At 40.9% G+C, this 26,104-nt stretch overlaps 1 pseudogene; it reads right to left on the bottom strand.

Annotated features, from left to right (window-relative positions):
- Positions 1–11,314: 11,314 nt before the first annotated feature.
- Positions 11,315–22,016, bottom strand: LOC143589925 (heat shock 70 kDa protein 4-like; annotated as a pseudogene).
- Between the last annotated feature and the right edge of the window lie 4,088 nt (positions 22,017–26,104).

The raw sequence follows: 26,104 nt of genomic DNA, 5'->3' as shown, positions 1-26,104 counted from the left end.
TAGCAGAGGAACCTTGATCACTAACAAGGTGATCAAGAATAGCAGAAGAATTTCTGAACTGCTCCAGTTTTCGATTTAGTTCCACCACTTTCACCTGGTGGTCAGCAATCTGTTTTTCTCTCTCAGCAATTAGTTTGGTCTTTTCTTCCAAAACTTCATAACTTAAATCAATCACTTCAATTTTTTCAGCAAGCTTTGTTTTTAGACTTTTAACATCTTTTTCACAAGCTTTTATTTTAATTTTATAATTATTTTCTCTTGATTTATTAAAGTGATGATCTTCTTTAAGGTTTTAAATTCAGCATCCAACCTAACATACTGATCGGTTATGGTTGCTAGTTGCTCAGACAAGTTCTCACATTTTGAACAAGTTGGTTTAGAACATACCTCGGAGAGCTGGTCATTAACGTCTGCCATTAGAGCCTTTTCCTCTCCGGTAACCTTCTCACTTTCTTCAATTTCAACCTCTGCCAAATTTGCCTGCTCAAAAGTTTCTTTAGAAAGCAGGTTCCAGTTGTATTCACCATCTTCTCTGGACATCATCGCACTATAATCTTTTCTACCCTCACTTTGCTGTGGAGACCTACCCTGACTTCGTTCCACAAGCTCATTCATGCATTCTTTTGCAAAGTGACCGTTTTGTTGACAGTTGTAGCATCTGACCTTTGCCTTGTCAAACCCCGGCTTTCCACCAACAAACTTCCTTCCAGTCTTATTCATAAACCTTTTCACCCTCCTCACAATCATGGCCATCTGCCATTGTAGATCCATTTCTTCCATATCGTCAGTATCAATCTGATCGTAATCTTCATCCAACATAGCTGGATCAACAATCTTCCCTTGAATATAGTTCTCATAGGAAGCAATAAAAGAAGCATAGAGACCAAACTGCTCTTCAGCAGACTTGACACTCATAGGCATCTTGGAGTAGTTGTTGCTGGGAACACTTGAAGAGCAACTACTCTTGCTTACCTGGGATTGAGAACCACTCGATCCAGCTGCTACATAGCAAACATCACCATTTGTGTTGACTGACACATGACCCTCATGTGCTGAGTTTGCGCCCGACTCTCCCTTCGAGTAGTAGGCAGCCGATTCAGTCTTTGATCCTGAGCTAGTGTTGACTTTAGCTCCATACATACCTGGATCTTGAACCTGATCCATAGGTGTTTCTTTTCTGACCATGTTAAGCTCAAAGGTTCTGAGCTTGTTGACTGCCGTTTCTAGATCATATGTGGGAAAGTCTTTGTCTTCCCTCATCAGCACAGTGTACATCTCCCATTTTGGTGGGAGAGCATCTAGAAGCTTCTCAACTACTTCTTCTTCTCGGTAGGAAATGGAATAGTTGCTCAATTCAGTCATCAGATGGTAGTATCGAGTGATAATATCATCTAAAGATTCATTCTTCAAATACTTGAAGACTGAAAACTGGGTTTTGAGCAATTTTATTTTTGAAGCCCGGATTCCTACATTCCCTTCAAATCTGCTCTCAAGAGCTTCCCAAAGCTCTCTTGCTGATGTGTACTTCCTAAACGTATGAAGGATCTCTTGTGGAAGAGCCATAGTAATAGCAGCATGAGCCTTGCTCTCAGCCTCATACATCTTTTTCTCTTCTTCTTCCATTTTACTATACTTCTTGATTTGGTCACGACCTTCATACTCCATAATTGGTGGAATATAACCATCCTGGATGCATACCCACATCTTCGCATCCTGGTATTTGACGTACTGTATGAACCGATCCTTCCATGCAACGAAATCGGTTCCCTTCAGCAATCTTGGTGCCTTAGTAGCTGACTCTGCTTCAACTTCCATCTTCACTAACTCAGAGATGTTGATCGACGACATCTTTCCCGAAAAGTAAGAAACCTGAAAAGTTAATTTTTTTTATATTAAAGTACTGTAGGCGAAGTTACGGATAACTTCGCTTGAAGTAGGCGAAGTTGTAGAGAACTTCGCTGATAACACTGCTGATTAACTTCGCTGATTCTTAACTTCGCTTGAGGTAAGCGAACTTAAGAGGTAGGCGAAGTTGTAGAGAACTTCGCTTGAGTTAGGCGAACTTGAGAAGGTAGGCGAAGTTGTGGATAACTTCGCTTAACCTTATATCTTCGCCGAAACCCTACGCACAGTGACGGCAACTTCGCCTGATGAACACGGAAGATTTGCAGATCTGTAAATCGGATTTTAACGAGGTTTTTGACGGTGTAAAGGCTTGAACACGATGGTAGGAGGTAAGAATGATCAAAAACACAGAAAACACGTCCCGCGAATAGTCAAAACGGGACGATTTCTACACCCGCGTGAATATCCCGAACCACACAATCGAGCAAATGCTCTGATACCAATTGTATGTTCCCTGGACGGATCACACGAGATATCCCGGTCTACTCAGGTGCGGAATCCCTGCGTAGATCGTTACGAGCGTAGAAAGCAAACCAAACAAACACACACGAACAAACCGAAACACGTTATATATTAATAACCGAACTCACGTGATATGAATCACTGATACAGACTCTCGTCAACTCGATCGACTCAAACGACTAACTTAAAACCAACCCTAAACCAAGCCGTAAACTGTATTATAAATACACGACAACTTCGCCTGATATGTTCAGGCGAAGTTGTCCATAACTTCGCTTGTTCAACAAGTTCGCCTAGGCGAACTTGTTAACAACTTCGCTTAAACAAAAACATAAATAACATTACAGACTCGATTACAGACACTAGACTATGAACTACTGACATTTATGCACCAACAATGAGATCAAGGCTACTAAAGATATGTTAATGAAAGATTTTGAAATAAAGGATCTAGGAGAAGTGAATAATATCCAAGGTATAGAAATTGAAAGGGACATGGGTAAAAAAGTCCTTAAGCGGTCACAAAGATCATACATAAAAAAGGTATTGAGTAAATTTAGTACGGATCAAAGTACACTAGTTTTTACTCCTATGGGTAAACAATTCAAGTTGCCAAACAAGAATTCTCCTAAGACTGATGAGGAGATCGAAGTTAAAGTTAGATGGGTTGCCTTATGAAAATGTTGTAGGAAGTCTTGTTAGCAGATTCTCTTCAAATCCTAATCATCAGCACCTGGAAACATTTAAATGGATCTTAAGGTACTTAAATGGAACTAAAAATGTTGGTTTATTGTTTGGTGAAGATACTAGTTTAGAAGCTATAATACAAGGTTATGTTGATACTGGGTTTGCCAAAAAGTTTGATAAGGGCAGGTTAGTCATAGTCACATGTTATGTATTTAAAGTGTGTGGAAGTGTGGTTAGTTATAAGTCCACTGCTTGGAATGCATCTGATATGTTAACTAAAGTGGCTTCAAGTTCAAAATTTGATTTGTGTTTGAAGCTGCTAAATATTGGCGATTAACAGTTTGTTTGCTTGATCATGACATAAAGGTGGAGATTGTTCGAGGTGTTATGTGATGGTCAACTCAAGTCATCCGTTTTTAGTTAATACTGCTACATTAAGTTTAGGGGTGTATTGTGACATTCGTCATTTTCGGTTTTACTTGTATTTGTATTGTATAAAAAACCCAACCCGTTTTAATGTTTCGGAAGCGTCGTTATTAATAAAATGTTGGGTTTTATGTTCGTATATGTTACACAAATGTAGGATCAAGTAAACATCCTTTTCGGTACGTTAAAACACCTCTTTATGACTAAAAACGACTTAAAACAAATCTAAGGGACTAATATTGTCAAATATCAAAAGCTGGAACCAACACCCCCCCCCAAGGGGCGCCGCGCCGCTCCACCACCAAGCCCTTGGTGTCCGCGCAACGCCACCACCTCCCTGCAGATTACCAGCTCGTTTATCTTGTTGTTTTGTGCATTGTTTAACCTTTTTAGCTTAACCAAATGCATGCAAACCTTAAAAGAAACATTATGGACAACCCCTCACCCTTTCCCTATATAAACAAGTCCCTTGCACCCATTTTGGTTTTCTCTTTTTTCTCCAAACTCTCTCAATCTAAGATCCAAGTATCCATTTTTCAAGTTCTTAATAGTTTGACTCTTCAAGGTCAAACTAATACTAACCTTTGTTTCTAACTAATTATGTTACTTAAAGCTTGATATTATAGCTTATCTAAAATATATTCCCCTTTTTTCCGTGGCTTTCCCGTCTCCGGCCATGGTCGGTTTCGGTATTGCTAGGCAAGGTTACATGGAGGACTATTATAGTCCTTGATAAACACTTTAATTTATGCTTTAATTTTGTTTAAGCTTATTAATATTGTTTAGTCCTTAATTACTTTTAGTTTCCAAATTATTTTATTAGTTCAATGGTATTTGGGTATGTGGTAGTCATCCTCGGTTTCATCCCGAGCCAAGAACCGAACCAAAACCAAACTTTTGTTTAAATACTTTATTGGTAAGATATTGTATGTAGAACTTGAGTATTATCATTTCTAAGTTTTTTTAAAGAGTTATATGGTATTGGGTATGTGGTAACCATCCTCGGTCTTATTCCGAGTCAAGGACTGAACCAAGACCGAACTCTCGTTAAATGCTTTACATTTAAAATGATTTAATAATATGTTACATGTAAGATTTGTATATTATAAATTCTAAGTTCATTTTAATAAGTTCTATGGTATTGGGTATGTGGTAACTATCCTCGGTCTTATTCCGAGTCATGGACCGAACCAAGACCGAACTAAACCTAGTTCACTCGCTTAAGACACACTAGTTGTGTTTTGAGCCACCGAATCTCATAATTTCTCTAAAACCATATTATAAACTAATTTTAATTGTTTTCTCAAAACACTTGGTATGTTGGAATTTACTTGATCTTATAACAAGTTTGGACCGACAAAACCAAATACTCGCTTAACGAACGTCGAGGTTCTTCTTAATAGAACTACACACTTGGTTAAGTTTCTTTTGATTTCATTGAGTTATCTCATAACATTTAATACTTTGGAACCTCGGCTTCGAGCTTTACCAATTATCAAGACTCGAACCAACAAATCCGAACACTCGTAAACTCTCGTATTGATATCTATTTAACTTTGAAATATTGCAGTTATACCCAAATATTTACTTAACAAAGGTTAAGTAAAAACTAATGAATAGAATACCGAGACCCGACTTCGAGTAAACTTACTTTTATAAAAAAATTACTATAATTCTTATGTATTTACATTTTAACCTTTAAACTTTAATTATTTATTTTACTTGTCAAGTTATTTTATCTTAAAGCTATTAAAACCATCTACTAACTCAAGACCCTTTTTAATCTAGGTCTTGCCCGTTGAACTTACCCTTCCCCATTTTATCGCAAACTATCCTTCAAGTTACTTATTTCATGTAGGTGCATTTCATCCCCCATTTTCCTTTTTATACTTTGGGGGTAACATGCATACTTATTCAAAACAAGAATGATTTATAATACTCTATCCTCAAACCGCAAACTCTAGGGTTTATTATACTTATAATACTTTCTCTATTGTGTGTTATATGTTTCATATGCTTTACGTGCATGAGTTTTTATTTTTATGCTGTTGTGGAACGAAATAAGCATTTTCATACGCAACCCTAAGAACTTAGCCATGTGTAAGTAGAATAGGACATCATTATCCGAGTATGTCGGTTGCTACCGATTAGAAAGGATTCTCATTTACTTATGATTTATATACCGCAATTGATGCTTTTATTTATAGTCTCATATACGTTTGTCGATTTTGCCTCATATTATATATAATCACAACTATGAAATTGCTCACCAACATAGGTGTTGACAAATATAATTTTATGCATTGTTACAGGTTTGATTATTGGTTGATTGGAGTTTGAAGATGCTATCTTATTTGAGATTGTTTAGGTTATTAGAAAAATGAACAATTAAATCCTTATATTTGGTGTTATTTGTATGAAAAAAGATGTGTTACTTTTGGTGATTGAATGAAATTAATGAGTTGTAAAATTTTGTCACTTACTAGTGTCTTGTGTTCTTGGGAAATCCGTTGCATCCCATCATGTTCCGTCGTCTTTGGCTGGGGTGTGACATGTATTCTGTTAACATGTGAAAGATAATGTAGTGTAAAGAAGTGTAGGTCAAGTTTTCACTTCTGATGAACATCAGGGGGTTAAAGTGTCGAAGATGGTAAATTTTGTTTACGGCTCTGAAGTGTTTTCGATAACCTGAAATTAGTTCTTCAGATTCGTTTCTTTTCTATTCAATAATCCCTAATCATTTGAAGGTGGTTAAGAAACACGGAATTGATACCGGTTGGATCCAAGTCGATGTTTCCCGGTCTTCGAGATGAACGAACCTACGCCTTCATCTTCTTTATACATCCTTCAGGTTGAGTTACATAGACATCTTTCTTTAACTCACCATGTAAGATGGCTGATTTTACATCTAGGTGATGTACAAGCCATTTTCCTTGTGCTGCCAAGGCTAAAAATAGTCGAATTGTTTCCATCCTTGCTACGCGAGTGAATACTTCGTTATAATCTATTCCTTGTTGTACATAACCTTTTTTAAACAAGTCTCACTTTATATTTAGTGATTTATCCATTTGCGTCTCTTTTAACATTGAATACCCATTTCAAACCTATTGGTTTTTAGTTTGATGGTAGCGAGGTTAGTGTCCAAGTCTTGTTTTTCTCTATCGAGTCTATTTCATTCTTCATTGCCTCTTCCCATTGTTCATGTCCAGTAGTTTCTTATTAGTTACTAGGTTCTTCGTCATTGTCTAGTAACAAGTTTTCTTAAAGTAGGATTTCATGAATGTTGAGGTCATTTATGGATCTAAAACCTCGAACAGGTGTGTGATCAAATTTTGTTGAGGGTTCTTCAATTGAAGAGTTACTTACTAGAGAAGGCACTTCTAGATTTGTTTGATCTATTTTGAAGGTTGAATCATGATTTGCTTTGGAATTATCAGGTTCGTATTCTTCATATATGATAAAATTTGTCCAAACTGGTCCTTTACCACTTACCTTTTCTAGGTATGGTTCCCAATTCCAAGATTCATTTTCAACAAACTTCGCATCTACTAACAGATATTCTATTTTTTTCCGGATCAAACAATCTATAAGCTTTTGATATGTGTTCTGTTCCTAGATATACCCTTTTCTTGCTTTCATTTTCAAGTTTCTTTGAGATGTGGAATAGGCACCATCATGTAGGCAACACATCTATAGGTCTTCCTGTTAAGGATTCATACGGTGTTAAGGTTTCCAAGGATTTTGTCGGAACACTGTTTAATATATAAACTGCGTTTCATGCTCCCTCAGCCCAAAGGTCTTGTGGTAACTTCATAGCCTTTAACATGCTTCTTGTCATACATAAAATAGAACGATTTCTTTTTTCTACGACACCATTTTGTTGGGGTGTGTGTTGGGGAATTTTTGCAAACGGTTATCTTTGGATATCTGAGAGTCGTGTAAACACTATCAGATCAAAATTATTTGTGGTTCCCAAATATTTTGACCAGATGAAACTCAGAATTATGAGAAAGTATCAAGTATAGATTTGTGTATGTTACGATTAACCAGAGAAGTTACGTATGATCAATAAGAATAATATATTAGGGTTGGGTCAGTTATAACTGCTTAGTAGTTATCACAACATCATGTTTGAAATTCAAAAGAGATGACGCTCCTGTTGTTTCATTAAAATTAATAATAATATTAGTTACGAAATTTAATATAAATAAATTTCTAATACGATTTTAATGAAGCAACAAACGTCTGAAATAAAAATTTTAGCTCGACCCCAGCCAGGGGCGCTGCCCCCGAACCCCCTCCAAGGGGGCGCTGCCCCTTGGAACCCCCATGACTTAGGTGATTCGCCCTAAGTTCCAATTATAATAAGGTCAAATAAGTGTGCACCCCGCACACAATTTATTTAGATTCATATTACAATTAACTTGATCAATAAGTTAATCCCCAATTACACTAAAATCACTAACAGTGTGTAGGGTGCTCTGAGTTGTCTAAGGATTCCTTCCTCCTCACAATATGATGTAAGAGCGTTTGAAGTAACTTCAATACCTCGGTCGGTTCTTAGTTTCGTAAGTTTATTCCTTGTCTTTGTTTCTACATCTTTTCTGAATTTCTTGAAATATTCATATACTTGGTTCTTCGTCTTTAGCAAGTATATCCACATATATCTTGAATAATCATCGACCAATAAGAAGAAATAGTTGTTACCAACTTGAGTAATTGGTGATATTCTTCCACACAAGTCAGCATGTACCAATTCTAAGGATTCAGTAGCACGATACTTTGCTTGTTTAGGAAGTGGAGATCTACTTTGTTTTCCTACAAGGCATGAGTCACATACTTGTGCGGGATGAGTGATTGATGGTATCCCTCGTGCCATTCCTTTGGTGCTTAGTTGTTTAAATGAGTCAAAGTTAAGTTGACCTAAACGTGCATGCCATAACCATGCTTTTGTATACATTTGAGTTTGTAGACATAAAGAAGTTGCTATATGTAGCTTTAATTTTTGTACAATCTATTCTTAGATATTTTTACTTTCAATATAAGTTTCTCATTGGAGTCGTACATCCAGAGATGCTCATTTTTCGTTATGATTTCAAATCCATTTTCAGTTACTAGGGGTGCAAATGAGCCGAGCCGAGCCGAGCTCGACTAGGCTCGAGCTCGTCTCATTTAGCTTACACAGAGCTCGAGCTCGGCTCATTTCGAGCTCTATTTTCAAAGCTCGAGCTCGGCTCGTGAGTGGATTTTGAAGCTCGAGCTCGGCTCGGGATCGGCTCGTTTACTATTTATCACTTATTTTTTATATAACTATAATTATTTTTATATATTTTTTCTATTATAGTTTTATGTATAAAATAACATATGTTATTTAGTTATTTTTTATTTATTTTTTCATAACATTATATATATTAATTAATATTTATAAAATATATATTTTAAAAAACATTATATAAATGACAGGCTCGTTTAGGCTCGTGAGCCGGCTCGAGCTCGATAAATGAAGTTCGGGCTCGGGCTTGTTTATTTAACGAGCTTATATTTAGGCTCGAGCTCGGGCTCGGGCTCGGGCTCGATTAAGCTCGGCTCGATCGAGCTTTTTAACGAACCAATATCGAGTAGCTTGGCTCATTTGCACCCCTATAAGTTACTTGTCCAAGGCTTAATATGCTACTTTCACATGTGGGATAAAGTAGACGTCGGTTAATTATTTTTTGTTAACCATTCTTACATTGAAGTTATATGGATCCTTTTCCTTTTATATACACAAAGGATCCATCTCCAAATTACTTTACCACTATTCTTTTCATTAATTTCAGTGAAGTAGGATTGTTCACCGGTCTTGTAATTACTAGCTCCATTATCTAAGTACCGCTTCATCTAAGGACATTGTGTCCATGTCATAGTATTTCTCAATCGAGGCAATAATTTGTAAGAACTTATCTGGAACTGAATCTAGTAGTTTATATACCATGATAGCAGAGCCGGCCATGAGGGGAGGCAGGGTAGTCGACGACCATAGGCCCGACACCCCGCTAGACCCGAAATATATATATATTTTAAATATATATTTTTATAAAAAAAATATGTATAATCAATGTTTCAACACAATTACATGACCACTAGCTTGGTCTAGTGACAATGAGATAGGACATTTAACCAAGAGGTTGTAGGTTCTAGTCTTATTTGAGATATTTTATAAGTTTATTTTTATACAGAAGTTTTTTAAACAACTCAAATCATAATTAAGTAAGCCCATTTAAAATTAAATTGTTTAAACCCAATAAAATGTTTCTTTCACTTAAGACCCAAAAAAAATTTCGCCTTTGGCCCAAAATTTTTTTCGCCTTCTTGGAGCTGGCCCTGCATGACAGTTTCTTCAAGTTTTTGTCCTAGGCTTTTAAACTTTGTGTTTAGTGCACTTATTCTTCCGGCAAATTGATCAATAGTTTCATTATCTTTCATTTGTAGCATTTCAAATTCAGTTTGAAGAGATTGAATTCTAGCCTTTTGAACGAGTTCAATCCCGATGTATCTTACTTTCTACGCTTGCCAAATATCTCTAGACGTGGTATGAGATGCTACCTGCATCACGATATTAGTTGAAAGAGAGAAGCGATTGCTAATCTATCTTTCTTTATGTCGATCTCAGTTTCGGTTTCATTTTGAGGTTCCACAGTTTCCCATAATCCATGTGCATAGGATGGCCTTTACTCGCACGGCCCATAGGGTAAAGTTTGTGGATGTCAACATAGGAGTTTGAAGATTGATCGAGACAGTCTCCTTTGTCTCGTCTTTCTTAGAATTCTCTGATTTATCTTGCTTAGAGCTTTTCGTCATAACTGTTTGTGTGGAGTGGATTTCTTTTTATTTCCTATTTTATTTACGTCTTTGTTACACTTAAAGATCGTAAGTAGGTTTGTAAAGAATTCCAAAGGGTTAAAAATGGTAAGACAAAGGTTTTGGTCTTAAAAAGGTATTATGTGTAAGTTTTGAAAAAATCCTTTAAATAAAATTAAAAACATTCCGAAACAAAACAACGGGTTTCGTTTTTCCGATGAACGGAGTAAAATTTGGGTTCCAGTAGAGTTTCAAAGATTTCTAGATTTTAAAAGTTGATTCAAGTTTTGATGTCAAATCGATCAAGGAACAACAACAAATTCTACAATTTACGATTGAAACAGGGGTTCAATTCTACAATTGACCATGATGATTAATGTGGCTTTGATGCCAATCTAATAGCAAAGGATTTAAGATAAATAGAGATTTTTATGTTTTGATCAAATCAATCGTGAATTACAAATGCCATTGTCTTGGACCCGTCAAATACAGTTAACAACTAATAACTACCCAAACTTAGGTTAAGGGCCAATAACACAATATATTTACATAATTAAATTAAAACAAAAACATTTCTTCTAATAGAAATATGGTGGCCATTATATTATCTGCTATAGACCCGCCCAAAGTTGGTGGTTGAACTACTTCAAACCGGGATTGAATCACATGCGCGGTCATTGATATCATATTTGACTCATATTCTGTTACGAATTTGGTCTTGAGCTAGAACCAGGTTGAAACATAAAACAACCATGTTAAAAACCTAAATCCTAAGGGTTGGATATTTAATCACGTAAAACATAGTAGATTGTTGTTTATTCAGCGCCCTTGCTGCATGTTATAACCCATGTAAAATGCAATAGAACCTAACTACCAAGTCAAAGAGACCAACTGAAACATCAAACATGGATTGCAAAAAAGAAACATAAATGTTGCAAAAGGGTGGACTGTTTGTAGTTATTCATACGTTTTTTAGGTTGTATAAGAAACACCATTAATGATCTTTGCATTGCTTAATCCTTTTCACCATCTTCTTGACGTCATCCTTGGACGAATCTCCACTCTTAGCTATTGTGATACTTCGTTTGCTACCAGTGGATATCACCTCAGCCGAAACATTGAGAATACCATTAGTATCCATGTTAAAGCAAACCTTAAGATTTTCTACACCTTTAGGAGCTGCTGGGATGCCATGAAGAGTAAACGTGTCAAGAAAAATATTTTCTTTGACATATTTTCCTTCACCCTGATACACATCAAATTTCACAGATACTTGGTAGTCTCTGCGAGTGGTATAAATACGCTCCTTGATGGTGGGTATGGGTGTGTTCCTGGGGATCACAACACTCATCATATGATCTTTCTCATTATCCACTTCAACATCGACCCCGAGAGAAAGAGGAGTCAAGTCACATCTAATAGCAACAAATCCTGCACCATTTTGTTCCCACAACCGCTTAAGTTTGCAGCCAACACTGCAGCACCATAAGCCACAGCTTCATCCGCGTGGATGTTCTTGCAAAGTGGTTCCCCGTTGAAGAAACACTAACCAGACCCCGGGCAGGTTACTGGTAACCTGGGGGTTGGAGAGATGTTTCCCACGAGGGGTTAGACCCTTGGAAGATGGTTCTTCTGATAACCTGCAAAACAGACACCGTGAGCTCGTCACTGAGAAGGGGGGGGTTCCTCCTTGTGACCACCCTCCGGCGTGAGAATCAGACTAGATTGCTCTTTAAATATAAAAGTATATTAAGAGATTGCTAGAGCAGATATCAGGTATATTATGATGATAATGTAATAAGATATGATAAGATGAGATGATCATACCATTTGTGGTATTTATAGCCGAAGGTAGGTTTCCAAGGGGTTTAGCCGGCCCAACACGCTACCAACTGTAACCTATGCACGTGCCCTGCCTGTGAGTGGTGGATAGGTAGCGGCTGACACAGAGCAGGCGTGTCGTGCACTCTTCCTCTTCTGCCAACTACAGGCTAGGCACGTGGTATGGCAGGAGTTGGTGGGTAGGCGGCGGCTATTGGTCACAGTGCTGTGGCGTGCTGTCTGCCATGCTGCTGTCAGTGAGCTGTCGCATCTCTGATCAGATCTTTTGCCCATACCTCGTCAGGTACAGTAAAAGATCCTTCAGTATACGGACTGGCTTATTTGGGCGGGAGTATTCCCCCTCCCGCCTCTGTGCGGGATTGCTCCCGGCTTGGCTCATTCCTTCAGGTGACACTGAACGATTGAGAGCTAAGTGCCTTGTGCGTGTAGCCATGCTGCGCGGGTGGCCTTCCCTCATGGCTTGTATCCGAGGCTGCGGGAACAGGCGGAGTCCTTCACCATGGGAGGCATTTCCTGCGGGACCAGCTTGCATACTGCGCGTAAGGACGTCACTTCTCTGAGCATGGTTGGTCCTGCGGATCCAGTTGGTCTCTGCGCAGACGTCCCTGTTTAAGGTGAGTCTTGCGGGTCCAACTGGGCTCTGCTGGGACCTACCTCTTCAAGTCCCCCCAGTCCAATGTTCTTCTCATGAGTGTTTAATGAAGTGAGGCGAACTTTTGGACTTGAGCAAAGGGTTTTGAAAAGGGTTTTGTAAGGTTTTCCATGGGGATTCTTTCCGCGGAAGTCCTTGTCACTTGCAGAAATGCCCGAGTTTCCTGCTTGGTCTTTGGGTATGATGTGGGTAGGTCTGTAACCTCCTCGCAAGTCAGGAGCATTGAGTCCCAGTTGTATGTATTTTCCATGAGGTTTTGGTAGTTTTGAACATAGTGATCAATTATGTTAAGACCACCAATTCCATCCTGGAGCTTCAAACAACGTAGTTCTCGATGTTCCCGCTATGCGGGGATGCTATTTCCGTTTCCGCAAGCATTGCCCAGAAGATCCTTCTTGGTTTCAATTCCCAGCGGAGCGCTAGGTATGTGAAGGGTTTTGCCTTAACACTGTACCTGCGCTCGTCTTACGGTTACTTTACTTTCAAGGTATTCCTGGCGTCAATTCCCTGCGGGTGCTAGGTATGTGAAGGGTTTTGCCTTAACACTGTACCCGCATCCGTCTTACGGTTACTTGTTCACCAAGGTTCTTGGCTTCAATTCCCTGCAGGTGCTAGGTATGTGAAGGGTTTTGCCTTAACACTGTACCCGCAGCCGGCTTACGGTTACTTGTTTGCCAAGGTTTATTTGGCTTCAATTCCCTGCGGGTGTTAGGTATGTGAAGGGTTTTGCCTTTACACTGTACCCGCATCCGTCTTACGGTTACTTGCTTGCCAAGGGGTAAGGGGTATTTTCCCGCTTACTTTTTAATACTTTCGAAGTTTGAATTTTGAATTTCGAAGAGTTGGTGAAAAGATAAACCTCTGAAACGTCGTGCGACGGTTTCTTCTGACTGTGTCAGGACGTGCAGGAAGTTATGGTGACGTGACAGAACATGGTCATTCCAGTCGCTTTTTCAGGCGCGTGGGAGCGATTTTTCGGGCGCGTGGCCGCGAAATTACTGGCACACGTCCTTTCAACAGCTGTTGCCAGCTTGCTTTTTGCCACGTGTCATAGTTTCATTGCACATTTGATTTCTCTCTCCTCCGCATTAAATTCACCGCATTAATTGCGATTACTATATAAAGGGGGAGAGGGTTATTTGCAATTCACACTTTCCACTTTCATCTCTTCTTCTCAAGTAATTTCCGGCGAATTTCTTTTTCAGTAAAGCATTATTCCGAAATCTCTTCTTTCTTCCACCATGTCTTCTCACGATGCTGATGACCAGAAGACTGCTGGTGAATGCCAGTGTTCTCTTCCTGCCGAGCTGTACCAGTATATCGTCAGGAAGTTCATGCTCGAGTCTCTCGAGCCTGAGTTTCCTGAGCCCCACCATACTGTGTACGATGCCCCAAGTGGCAAGATCGGGGTTTATGCTGCATTCTTTGTCTATGGGAACCTTAGGTTTCCGTTGACAAAGTTTGTGTACCGTGTCCTAGAGAGGCACGGTGTGCACTTGACAGAGGTGCACCCCATGGCTATTGCCAAGGTCCGGCACTTTGAGTGGGTGTGCCGGATACTGGGCCTTGAGCCCCTTGTTGACCGCCTGATGACCTTCTATACTTGGAGGTGCATCCAAGGGTGGTACACTCTTACAACCCGTATCAAGGGTTTAAAGATTTGTGCCACCGAGCGGAGTCTTCGCTCATGGAGGAGAGAGTTCTTCTTCATATCCGCTCGAGCCATCCCCATTGCCATGAAGTTCAAGAATGGCCAGCCGCTTCCGAACCTTCCCGCCATCAACTACGAGGAGGCGGAATGGTTCGCGAAGATATCCCGGGTCCAGTCCCCGGTTTTCCGTTTTCCAGAGTCGGCGATGGTGATGCTGGGGATGAGCCGGGTGTGGAAGGCGGCGAATGCGGATAAGGTTCCGATCGTCCTTGAATATGGTTCGAACTCTACCCCTTATGGTATGTCTTGTTTCTTTTTGCTGACTACGATTTTTTCTAACTTTCTTGTTGATTTCAGAGGGTAACGATCTTCAATCGCTCCTGAATCCGCGGGAGGAAGATGGTCCCGCGCGGATGGGTACTCGTGCTCTGGACGAGAACGAGTTGCCCATCTTAGAGCAGACTGCGGGTCGGTTCGTGGAGGTTTACCCGCCAGGCCAAGAGATCCTGAGCCACCGACGGCCAGGTAAGCCTATCTTCTACCCTGATCCTCTCAATGCTGTGCCTGCTGCTGGAGTTCATGACATTTCTTCTTCTGAGGAATCCGCAGAAGGTCCTCCGCTGGTGCGGAAGAAAAAGGCTGCCGTCGGGAAAGGCAAGGGGAAGGTGGCCTCTACGGCCGACCCGGTAGTCCTATCTGACTCGGAGTCAGATAATGCAGAGGTGGCGGGGAAGCCCGGTGGTGAAGAGACCACCGTTCCGGAGGCTGCAGGTGTTACCTCCGGGGAGGCAGCGACGACGACGGTTACCGGTGTTAAGAGGCCGGCTCCATCGGGTTCGCCCCCGCTCGTCCGTGCGTTCAAGCTCAAGAGACCCCGTAAGTACCCCCATAATTCTTGTCTAGATTTGTTTCGAATAAATTTTTCTAACACTTTTGCTTGTGCAGGTGTGGATGTTGACGCATTCCAGGGTGGAGTTGGAGCAAGTGTTCCCCCGCCAATGACGGTAGGCTTGGTCAGCCTTCCCGAGGCGTCGACCCAGGCGTCTGCTTCCGCTGGTTCCAGCCTTCCTGAGGCTGTTCCAGCTGAGAAGGTGTCTCCGCCGGCCGTGAGTGCAATTTTTACAGCATCTTTCACGGAGCCGGCGGTTACTGTTGCTGAGGAGGCGGTGCCAACAACGGCTACCACAGCGGCTGCCACTATACCTGCGCCACCGGCACCGACGGCCGGACCATTAGGTACACGCCGGACTTTCCGCCGATCTATGCCACCTTCCCGTCTGCCTGACCTGTTGGATGGATTTCCTTTAGGTTCAGGTGATGGGTTTGGCGGCTATCGGCCTGTTATTGACCCTACAGGTACGTAGGGTTCTTTTTTTCCCTTATATATTTTTATCATCTTTTCCTAACTGCCTTTGTTTGTTTTTTTTTTTTTTTTTTTTTTTTTTTTTTTTTTTTTTTTTTTGCAGTGTCGGATTCCAATGAAGTGTATGTTCCAAGATGGAACATACGCCGAGGAACAACCCTTCGCACCCCTGTGGAGTGCGTGGACTGGGCCCGCCACGCTGCTCCTCCTGGTGCGTTGGGGGAAGCCATGGCTAGCTACCAAGAGGGTAGGCTAACCAATGAGCTTCGGGTTCTCCAGGCCCGGACGCAGCCCCGCGTCGAGTTGCTTTGTCGTGAAAACGACAAGTTAAAAGCAGCTCGCGCCAAAGATGTATCTGAAGCGCGGGCTCTTCGGGAGGAGAACCGGCAGTTGGCCGCTGCCGCAGCCGAGAAGGAGAAGGCATTCAAGGCCCTCGAGGTTGAAGTCCAGGCGCGACTCGAGGCCCGCTCCAAGGCTGCCCAAGCTGTGAATGAACAGCTTCGGCTGGCTAAGGAGACTGCGCGAAACTCAACTGAGAGGGCTGCCAAGGCTGAAGCTGTTGCTGAGCCGCTTCGCGAAGAGAATGAGCAGCTTAAATGCAAATTAAAAGCTCTTCAACATGCTCATGACGCCTTGGCAATGGAAGATGCCAAGAAGCTGCAAGAGATCCTTGACCAGAGGGGGGTGCTTGACCGCACTGAGAGGAAACTTCAAAGCGTCGAAGAAGCTGCCGCCAAGGAAATTCAACTTGCCAACCTTGATAAAAGCGGAGCCGAACGTGCTTACAAAGAAAGTCAAGCTACCCTCCAATGGCTGCTTCGAGAAGCGTTGCCTCAGGTATCCTCTTTTTCTTTACGCTTTCTGCTCGTAATTAGAAAATGTTCTAACTTTAATTCTTTTGTAGGTTGTGCGTCAGGTCCTTTCAGAGACCTCTTATGACGATGCGATGAGCGCAGCCCTCAACGCTTCTCATGAGGATGGGCAGAAGACTGGCTTCCTGCTTGGTCTAGGGTTTGCTGAGAGAGGCTTTCCGCCCTCCAACTTCCCTTTATTCAATGTTAACACTGAAGCTGCTTATGACCAAGCTGTGAACCAGTACGCTGCCTTCCCGCATCCAGTGGTGGAGAAGGTGAATGAAGCTGCTTCTGCTGATGATGGGCTAAACATCCTTAAGGCTTTCCTTGGGCAGCCGCGCTCTGATGGTGCTGGCCCAAGCGGAGGTGGCCCTGAAGCCTGATCCTGAAGATCCCTTCCCGCTGCTAGGATAGACTTAGCTTTGTATAGATTTCTTTTAGGCGGGTAGTTACCCGGCCACTGTTGTAATACATCATTGAAATATTAACCTTTTTGCGTATAAGACTGTTATTTCCTTCTTTGGGTTCCTTGCTTTATAAACTTATGACTTGCATACTTAGTTTAAATTAGCAATTTTCCAAGTGTTCAGAATAAGAACCTTTGAACGTGGTTGATAGTGGGTTAAAGTTTCGCTTCCTCCTTCGTGATTGTGCGGGTAGAACCGTCACTTGCACTTGGTAGGATGGCTAAACTTTAACTTTTATCTAACCTGCGTGCTGGTTTTTCTTACTTTTTTAGGATAAGTTAACCTTTGAACGTGGTTGATAATAGGTGTGAAGTTTTGCTTCCTCTTTCGTGATTGTGCGGGTAGAACCGTCACTTGCACTTAGTAGGATGGCAGAACTTTACCCTTATCTGACCTGCGTGTAGGTTTCTCATCTTTTGAGGATAAGTTAACCTTTGAACGTGGTTGATAATAGGTGTGAAGTTTTGCTTCCTCTTTCGTGATTGTGCGGGTAGAACCGTCACTTGCACTTAGTAGGATGGCAAGACTTTACCCTTATCTGACCTGCGTGTAGGTTTTTCTCATCTTTTTAAGAATTTTGTTTTTGAACCGTTCGACGCGCGGTTGTTGGTGCAGTTCCCTCGAATGATTCATGCGGGATAGACCGGCACTTTCATTTAATGGGATGAACTCCTTCAACTAACCTGCGTGAAGGTTTGCCACGTTATTGGGTTCGTGCGGGTAAGACCGCCTTCCCACGCAACGACTTCACGCGATATGAATGTCGTCCAGTGTTGGATAGTTTTAACCGTTCGACGCGCGGTTGTTGACAGGTTATTATTCAGTTTCCTTAATGATTCATGCGGATAGACCGGCACTTTCATTTTGGGTGCTGAATTTTTTCCCCTTCAACTGACCTGCGTGAAGGTTTGTTACGTTATTGGGTTCGTGCGGGTAGGACCGCCTTCCATGCAATGACTTTACGTAATTATGCGGTGAAAACCGGCATAATAGTGTCCAGAAAAGTATAAATGTAAAATCATCATCTTCGATGTTCTAGAGAGAATCATTTCCATTAGAAGTGGCTCTTGGCCTTTTCTTTACAAATTGGAATTGATTTACATGCAAACTGTGTAAATGAGCTCCCTTCCATGTTGTTGGGATGGGAGCGCCATCGAGCCGACACGCACCTGTTTCGGGATCTCGTTCTTTACGCAGCATGTAGTCTATTGAAGCTGATTTTTTATTCGTGTTTACCCCAGCCGTGGTTCCACACGCACCTGCCTGCCTGCTTAGCTTTTATTTCGCCACGAGGTGCGGCGAGCGTCCCATCTCTGACGAATGTTTCGACCATGTCTTTTACGTCTATGCATTCTTCAGTGTTGTGGCCTTTTGTTCTGTGATAGTCACAGTACTTGCTCCGATCGGCATCGTGACGATGTCGGATTTCTGGAGGCTTTGGCCATGGGAGCTCTTCATTAGCAAATATGTCAGTGACGCTTTTGGTAAGTGGCGTCCATCTGGGGTTCCGGTGCGGCTTTACATTATCCCTTTCACCCAATCGGTGTTGTAAGCCGGATGAGGTGTCAAAGTTTACCCTTGACTGCCAAATGCCTTGCTTCCGTTTTTTGTTCAATCGGGCGGTGAGGACGTTGTCCTCTCTCGTCCTCTGGGTGTAAAGGTTTGTGTTCTGCGGAAGGTCTCTACCCAGTTGCTTCTCCGTTTCCGCATAGCGTTTGGCTGCTGTCATGATGCCATCCCATGTGGATGGCATTCCATCTTTACCCGTTAGGGTGCGGATAAGCTCTGGGTCTTGCGCGCCCTGGATGAAGGCTGCGCGAACAAGATCCTCGCTGATATTGCCCAAACTTAACTTCTTTGAGTTGAAGCGAGTGATGAAGTTTGGCAGAGATTCATCTTCTTCCCGTGTGCATTTGAGGATTGTCCATTGCTCCTCGGTATACTTTCGCTGCTGGCTGAAGTGTTGGCTAAACTTCTGCTGGAAGTCTGCCCAGTCGTAAATGTGGTTAACCGGTGAAACGATCAACCAAGCCCTAGCAGCCCCCACCAGCGTCATTTGGAACATGTAACACCACGTGGGTTCCGTCCAATTGCTAACGGTTGCCCCCCGCTATGAACCTGTTCAAATGATCGTCTGGATCAGATAGGCCGTCATATGTGCCTATGTTAGGCATTTGTTTAGCACTTTTCGGGGCAATTGCTTCAGCAATGTCCCTTGCAAATTTGGACGTTCCTGCATTTGTAACGTTTGGTCTGAACGTTTTAGAGAAGTCTCGTGGACTTCCATCTATGCTTTTTGGTTTGAAGGCTTGTCCAAAATGCCTTTTTGGTTGGGTTTTCGTTTCTTTACGCTTCCCTTTTGCCTTATGACGAGGGTTCGCGTCGGAGTCGGATTCCTCCGAGTCATCCTCCCAGTATTCGAATTCGTCGGCCTGTTGCACGGAACGCAAGCGTTCGTTCAACTCAGCCTGGAATTCCTTTTGTCGTGCCTCCGCCCATGCCTTGACTTCGTCGAGAGTCTGGCGGGGGAGTCCTTCGTTTTTCAAACTGGGTATCGGTGGATCCCAGTAGGCGGTCATTTACTGCACTTGCCCCTGCTTTAGTAAGTGGGGGTAGTGTTCGTAAAATTTACTTCACTTGCTCCGGCTTCGGTAGCCGGAGTAGTGTTTGTAAAAACTGTGTTGCCGGTATTCCCCCCAATAGCTGGGGTTGTGGTTACCGGAATTTCTCTAACCATCTTTTGTATAAAGTTTTGAAAAAACTGGAGAAAATTGTAGTTCTAGCTTTATGCACGGATGGCGCCAATGAAGAAACACTAACCAGACCCCGGGCAGGTTACTGGTAACCTGGGGGTTGGAGAGATGTTTCCCACGAGGGGTTAGACCCTTGGAAGATGGTTCTTCTGATAACCTGCAAAACAGACACCGTGAGCTCGTCACTGAGAAGGGGGGGGTTCCTCCTTGTGACCACCCTCCGGCGTGAGAATCAGACTAGATTGCTCTTTAAATATAAAAGTATATTAAGAGATTGCTAGAGCAGATATCAGGTATATTATGATGATAATGTAATAAGATATGATAAGATGAGATGATCATACCATTTGTGGTATTTATAGCCGAAGGTAGGTTTCCAAGGGGTTTAGCCGGCCCAACACGCTACCAACTGTAACCTATGCACGTGCCCTGCCTTGTGAGTGGTGGATAGGTAGCGGCTGACACAGAGCAGGCGTGTCGTGCACTCTTCCTCTTCTGCCAACTACAGGCTAGGCACGTGGTATGGCAGGAGTTGGTGGGTAGGCGGCGGCTATTGGTCACAGTGCTGTGGCGTGCTGTCTGCCATGCTGCTGTCAGTGAGCTGTCGCATCTCTGATCAGATCTTTTGCCCATACCTCGTCAGGTACAGTAAAAGATCCTTCAGTATACGGACTGCTTATTTGGGCGGGAGTATTCCCCCTCCCGCCTCTGTGCGGGATTGCTCCCGGCTTGGCTCATTCCTTCAGGTGACACTGAACGATTGAGAGCTAAGTGCCTTGTGCGTGTAGCCATGCTGCGCGGGTGGCCTTCCCTCATGGCTTGTATCCGAGGCTGCGGGAACAGGCGGAGTCCTTCACCATGGGAGGCATTTCCTGCGGGGACCAGCTTGCATACTGCGCGTAAGGACGTCACTTCTCTGAGCATGGTTGGTCCTGCGGATCCAGTTGGTCTCTGCGCAGACGTCCCTGTTTAAGGTGAGTCTTGCGGGTCCAACTGGGCTCTGCTGGGACCTACCTCTTCACCCGTCAAAAAATTTCATCAGCATTTGTTGAACCTTGGGAATCCTTGTCGACCCACCAACAACCACCACTTCATCAACCTGGCTCTTGCGCATATCTCCATCTCTCAAACAGTTCTCGACATGCTTAATGCACATGTTGAAGAAACCAACATTTATCTCCTCGAATTTTGCCCTACTAAATTTCATAGTTAAATCAACTCCCTCGCACAAGCAATCAATTTCAATCGGTGTTTGTACTGTTGATGACAAATCCCTCTTCGCTCTCTCCACCCAAGTGAGTGCCACCACCGACAGCTTTAACGGTAATGGTACCAGCCTTGCTGATCTTGAGAAGAGACACATCAAATGTTCCACCACCCAAATCAAATATCAACACATTCTTCTCATTAGGACTGTCAATATCAGCACTCTTATCTAGACCATAGGCGATTGCTGCTGACGTCGGCTCATTAATCAAGCGCATAACATTAAGGCCTGCCAACACACTGGCATCCATGGTTGCCTGGCGCTACTTGTCACTAAAATATGCAGGAATGGTAATGACTGCATCAGTAACAGTTGTTCCTAGGAATGCTTCAGCAGCCTCTTTCAAGTATTTTAGAATCATGGAAGATATCTCTTCTGGGGAAAACTTATTTTCTTCGGACGCGTGTTCAAATACAATGATTGGCTTCTCCGCTGGCCCTTCAATTACCTTAAAAGGTCTAGTTTCACTGTCTTTCTTCAGTATAGCATCACTGAATCTGGTTCCCATTAAACGTTTAACATCTGCACATTATTTGAAAAACACACACACACACACACAAAAACTTGTAAATGTAATACAAATATAAGATTGGCATCTGGTGAAAGGTCATTACAGAAGGAACTTACCAAAAACAGTGTTGTTAGGGTTTTTGGTGATTTGATTTTTTGCAGCCTCACCGACAAGAAGTTGCATTCCATCCCAAGCAACACATGAAGGAGTGATTCTGTTACCTTGTTTATTAGGAATGATCTCCACACGGTTGTGCTTATCAAACCAGGCTTCCACACAAGAATATGTTGTACCAAGATCAATTCCAATTGTTGTTCCTTCAACTCTCTTGGCCATCTTCAAAGAATATGTATTTGATGAATGTGTGGATCGAAAAAAAGTATATATAAAACTAAAATTAAAATATCAAGCCCCCTTCAATTTCAAAACTAAGGAAAAGGGGAAGGGATTTCTAATCCCTGTGATCTTGGTGGTTTGTTGCTATACCGAAAGGAAAGTAATTTCTTTTGAAATGTTATAAATCTTGAGGTTTGTATTTTTAGCTATTATTCCTTTCATTATTCTACATTATTATTGTTCCACTTAAGTAATTATCACAATATCTTTAGATCTAGAAGAGTTCGGTTACTAGAAACCTAGGAGTTGTAGCCTTTTTTTTATCATGATTCTTAGAAAACCAATGAGACCGCTAGCAACGGTTCATTAACCAACTATCATAATCGGATGTCACGTGGATAAATAAAATAGATATATAACAGTATTTGAATTTTCAAATAATCGTGTTTATTTTATTCTGAATCATACATTGGGCCAGTCAAATTAAAAAACCTAATTTATGTTAGAGACCAAACCATTGCAAGGTACGGGACTTATCCCACATCATTTGTATGTACAATTAATTTGTGGTTTATCAGTCAAATGGGTTGCCTCACCAATTGGACTATTCGTTTGATTGAGTTCTATAGTTTGGCATGAACAATTTAGAATTTAGATAAAGACCCTGATTTGAATTTGTGAATTAACTTTTGTTATATAAGAGGAAAGAGAGAAAGATGAAAGAGGTAAATGCATCAAACTACCCCTCACTTGCAACATCTATACCAAAAGTTATCTGGGTTATATTTTTGGACCACTAATGAAACCAAAGTAGGTAGTTAGAGACGTTATTTGAAAATAAAAATATTTGGTGGAAAATAATTGGATCAATATCACATCATTTCCTATATTAAGAAGATTGTGTCAACCTATCTTGAAGCCGTTAGAGAGAATTTCAAGCATGAATAATGGATTGCATTACCTTGTTTAAGTCTCACATACTTTTCCTATTTATTGTATTCTTTTGTCTACTTTGTAAAGCAATAAAAAATATGATCTTAGGATCAACCTGTTCAAAACCACTCGACATCTACCCCTCTCAAACTTATATCATTCTTGTCAAAACCTTGCTTCAAAATATTTTTTCTAAACATGTGAGCAATCTTCATGACTAGGATCAACAATGATGAGCTCGCGTTTAAATAACAAACCTTCTCAAGAGCAGCCTCAACAACCAAAATCTGTCAACACCCAAACCTACGACGGAAATGCCGGGACGTGAGTTGATTGCTCACAGCTCTCAAAGTACTATCATGCAATATTGGAAATTTTAATATCTATTAAGTTAATTCAATAAAACCAAATACTCAATACAATATATCCAAAATCTAATAAGTTATCAAACAAAAATATATCAAAATTTAAAAGTCTTGTTTATTTTTCTAGTTGGAAATATGGACCAGACCGTTTAAGTCAACGCGGCTGACCGGGTTATGACCCATAAGAGTTACACCTTGGGTAACGAGCATAAAATCCGCTTAATTAGTTAACCGGTAATGACAAATAATATGATAGAGTTTATTTATGGATAAATAAACTAATACGGCCTTGAGGCCCGGTTATTGTTTTCATAGTATTATATTTATAATAATAACCTAAATTGTTATCCAAGTAATAATAATAATAATCATACGTATTATTAAGATATACATATGATTACTTGGAGAGGAATCTAAGGATATTATTATATATATTATAACATACATACAATTCAGATTTGGAATTAATTAATCCAACGAGAACAGTAGCCGACCCCATCTTTGCTTTGGTCTCTTCTCACGCACAGAAGGGAATCAACTTTATTCAAAGGGAGCCGAAGAGCACCGTTGCCGTTACACGCCACCGGTTACTCTTATTGCCCTTATTCTGCGGCTGCTGTTTTGAACACCACCGCCACAACCGGGTTATTTCGTATCATAACCTAGCGTCGCTCGTTAACTCTCAGTGTCTCAACCGTTTATTCATTAAACGAGGTAAAAATAAATATTGTCATTTAGATTTATATTTAATGTGGTTGGTTTCGTCTCTTACTCGTATTGTTTGTAATCGGATCCTGTAAGGTTCCATAAAGTGATGATTACTTGGTTTTTAATATTCCACTACGTAATATGTTATTTATATGATTAATAACTATGAAACCTTTTAATTATAACCAGGTTTAACTGTTAAACCGTTGACTGATCACCACTGGAACCACAACAGTGGAATCAGAGTCTTGGTTACAAGATACGAGTCGAATCCGGTCTTTTCACTGGATCTACATCATAAACATCAAGCTAGTTGAAGTTTTTGATCTAGATAATTTTCTAGGGCAATCTTGGTTTGGTCAAAGTTTTCGTTTATTTATTTAACTAAAATATTGCCCGATTTTATTTTTTATTGAATATGTAAATCTGGCCCAACCATTGTGTGTTTGGTTGTTTGGTTTTTGATTTTGGCCATATGGATGGTACAAAGTTGTATTTAATTTTTCGGTTTTTATTTATGGTTTTTTGGCCACTTTGATGGTTTAAAATTGTAATAGATAGGGTTTGGTTTTTCATTATATGTATTTTATAACATTGTAATGAAGAAGACCCGAAGAAAAACCGAGGACGAGCTCCCGAAGTTCTTGAAGTTAGTGAGAGTTAAAAAGATGAGGGATGCACCAATAGTCCATCCTTGTGGTTGTTTTGTGTTGTAACCCCTTGACCCGATTGGTCTTGCTAATAGGCTCTAGCAAGACCAATCACCATTATTGGTCATTTAAGATTTACATATTGTTGTTTGTTATTCTGGTTGTTTGCTTTATTTTAATAGGTTATAAAACCACCAACCTAATACCAAGTATACTAAAATAAATTTTTAATTAACCAATTATGTTTTTGCAAAATTAAACTAAATTTGATTTTCCAAAACTTATAACTTAATAGTTTAATAATTAACTTAAAATTGGTTAGAGATATCTCGACAAACTTAGTTTTAATAAGTTATTTAAAACTAAGTGTCCTGAGAGATGAAAGGGTTCATCATATAGTCCCGATTAATATAGTAAAACTGGACTTTTACTCTATTCGGTAAATTCTAAAATTAATCCAATTTTAAAATCAATAGTCTATGCCATCCTACTATAAGCCACACTTGAGGCATATTGCGAAATTTCAAGTTTTTGGAGCTACAACACCACACTTGTTTTCTAGCCTATTCCTTCAAGGTGAAAGGGTTTCATTGACACATCCGACCCTTTCACATGTGACTGTACTAGGACAACTATTACTTTACTATCCTGTTATGTGCTACAGTTGTCTGAAGACTAAAGTGGGCAAATATGAGGGTAAACATATCTACTTAGGCAATTGTTGTCTTAATAGGCCTCATAACCGAGAGTTCTGCTTTATTCATAATTAACAATCGTTGTCAGTCTACCTGACCACTTATGTTGTGTGCTACAGCTGCCATTACTAACTGGAAGCCAGATTCTCAAATCCCTATTTTATGAATGTTAATTAGGTCATTATGTAAGGCCCCGTTACCGGTAACCCTACTTTCGTGTTGGATTTACTCATAAACACAGTTCTAAATATCAGAGTTAATTAAAACATTTACACGGAATATAAAACTTTCATAAAACATTACAATATTTCATAACTTGTCTCGAAACATCCTTGTCTTTCACATTAAAACATTAAAATTAAAACATCATAAGTCTTCAGATGCCAGATTCTTGTTCAGTGCCATGTGTCTCCTCAAGCGAGCTGCCTCATCCTACTCACCTGCGTGCATACTAAAAGTCAGCTACGCTGAGTGAGTTCTAGATAATCACATAATCATACCATCCACATAACATTATATTCTTTCATTCATACTTTTATACTTTCATACTTTCATACTTTCTTACATTCATACTTTCTTACTTTCTTTGTATTAACTTACTTTCATATCTTATGTTATAAAGAGCATTACGCCCTACATTCCTCGAGTATTATTAGGGCTCGGTACCCTCTTTCCTCGAGTATTATTAGGGCTCGGTACCCTCTTTCCTCGAGTATTATTAGGGCTCGGTACCCTCT

This window comes from Bidens hawaiensis, unplaced genomic scaffold (assembly GCF_021521415.1).
Source record: "Bidens hawaiensis isolate Kalapana, Puna unplaced genomic scaffold, B.hawaiensis_p1.1 tig00038049_1, whole genome shotgun sequence".
Classification (NCBI taxonomy): Eukaryota; Viridiplantae; Streptophyta; class Magnoliopsida; order Asterales; family Asteraceae; genus Bidens; species Bidens hawaiensis.
Note: the sequence above shows the minus strand (reverse complement) of the source record. Positions and strands in the feature narration are given on the sequence as shown.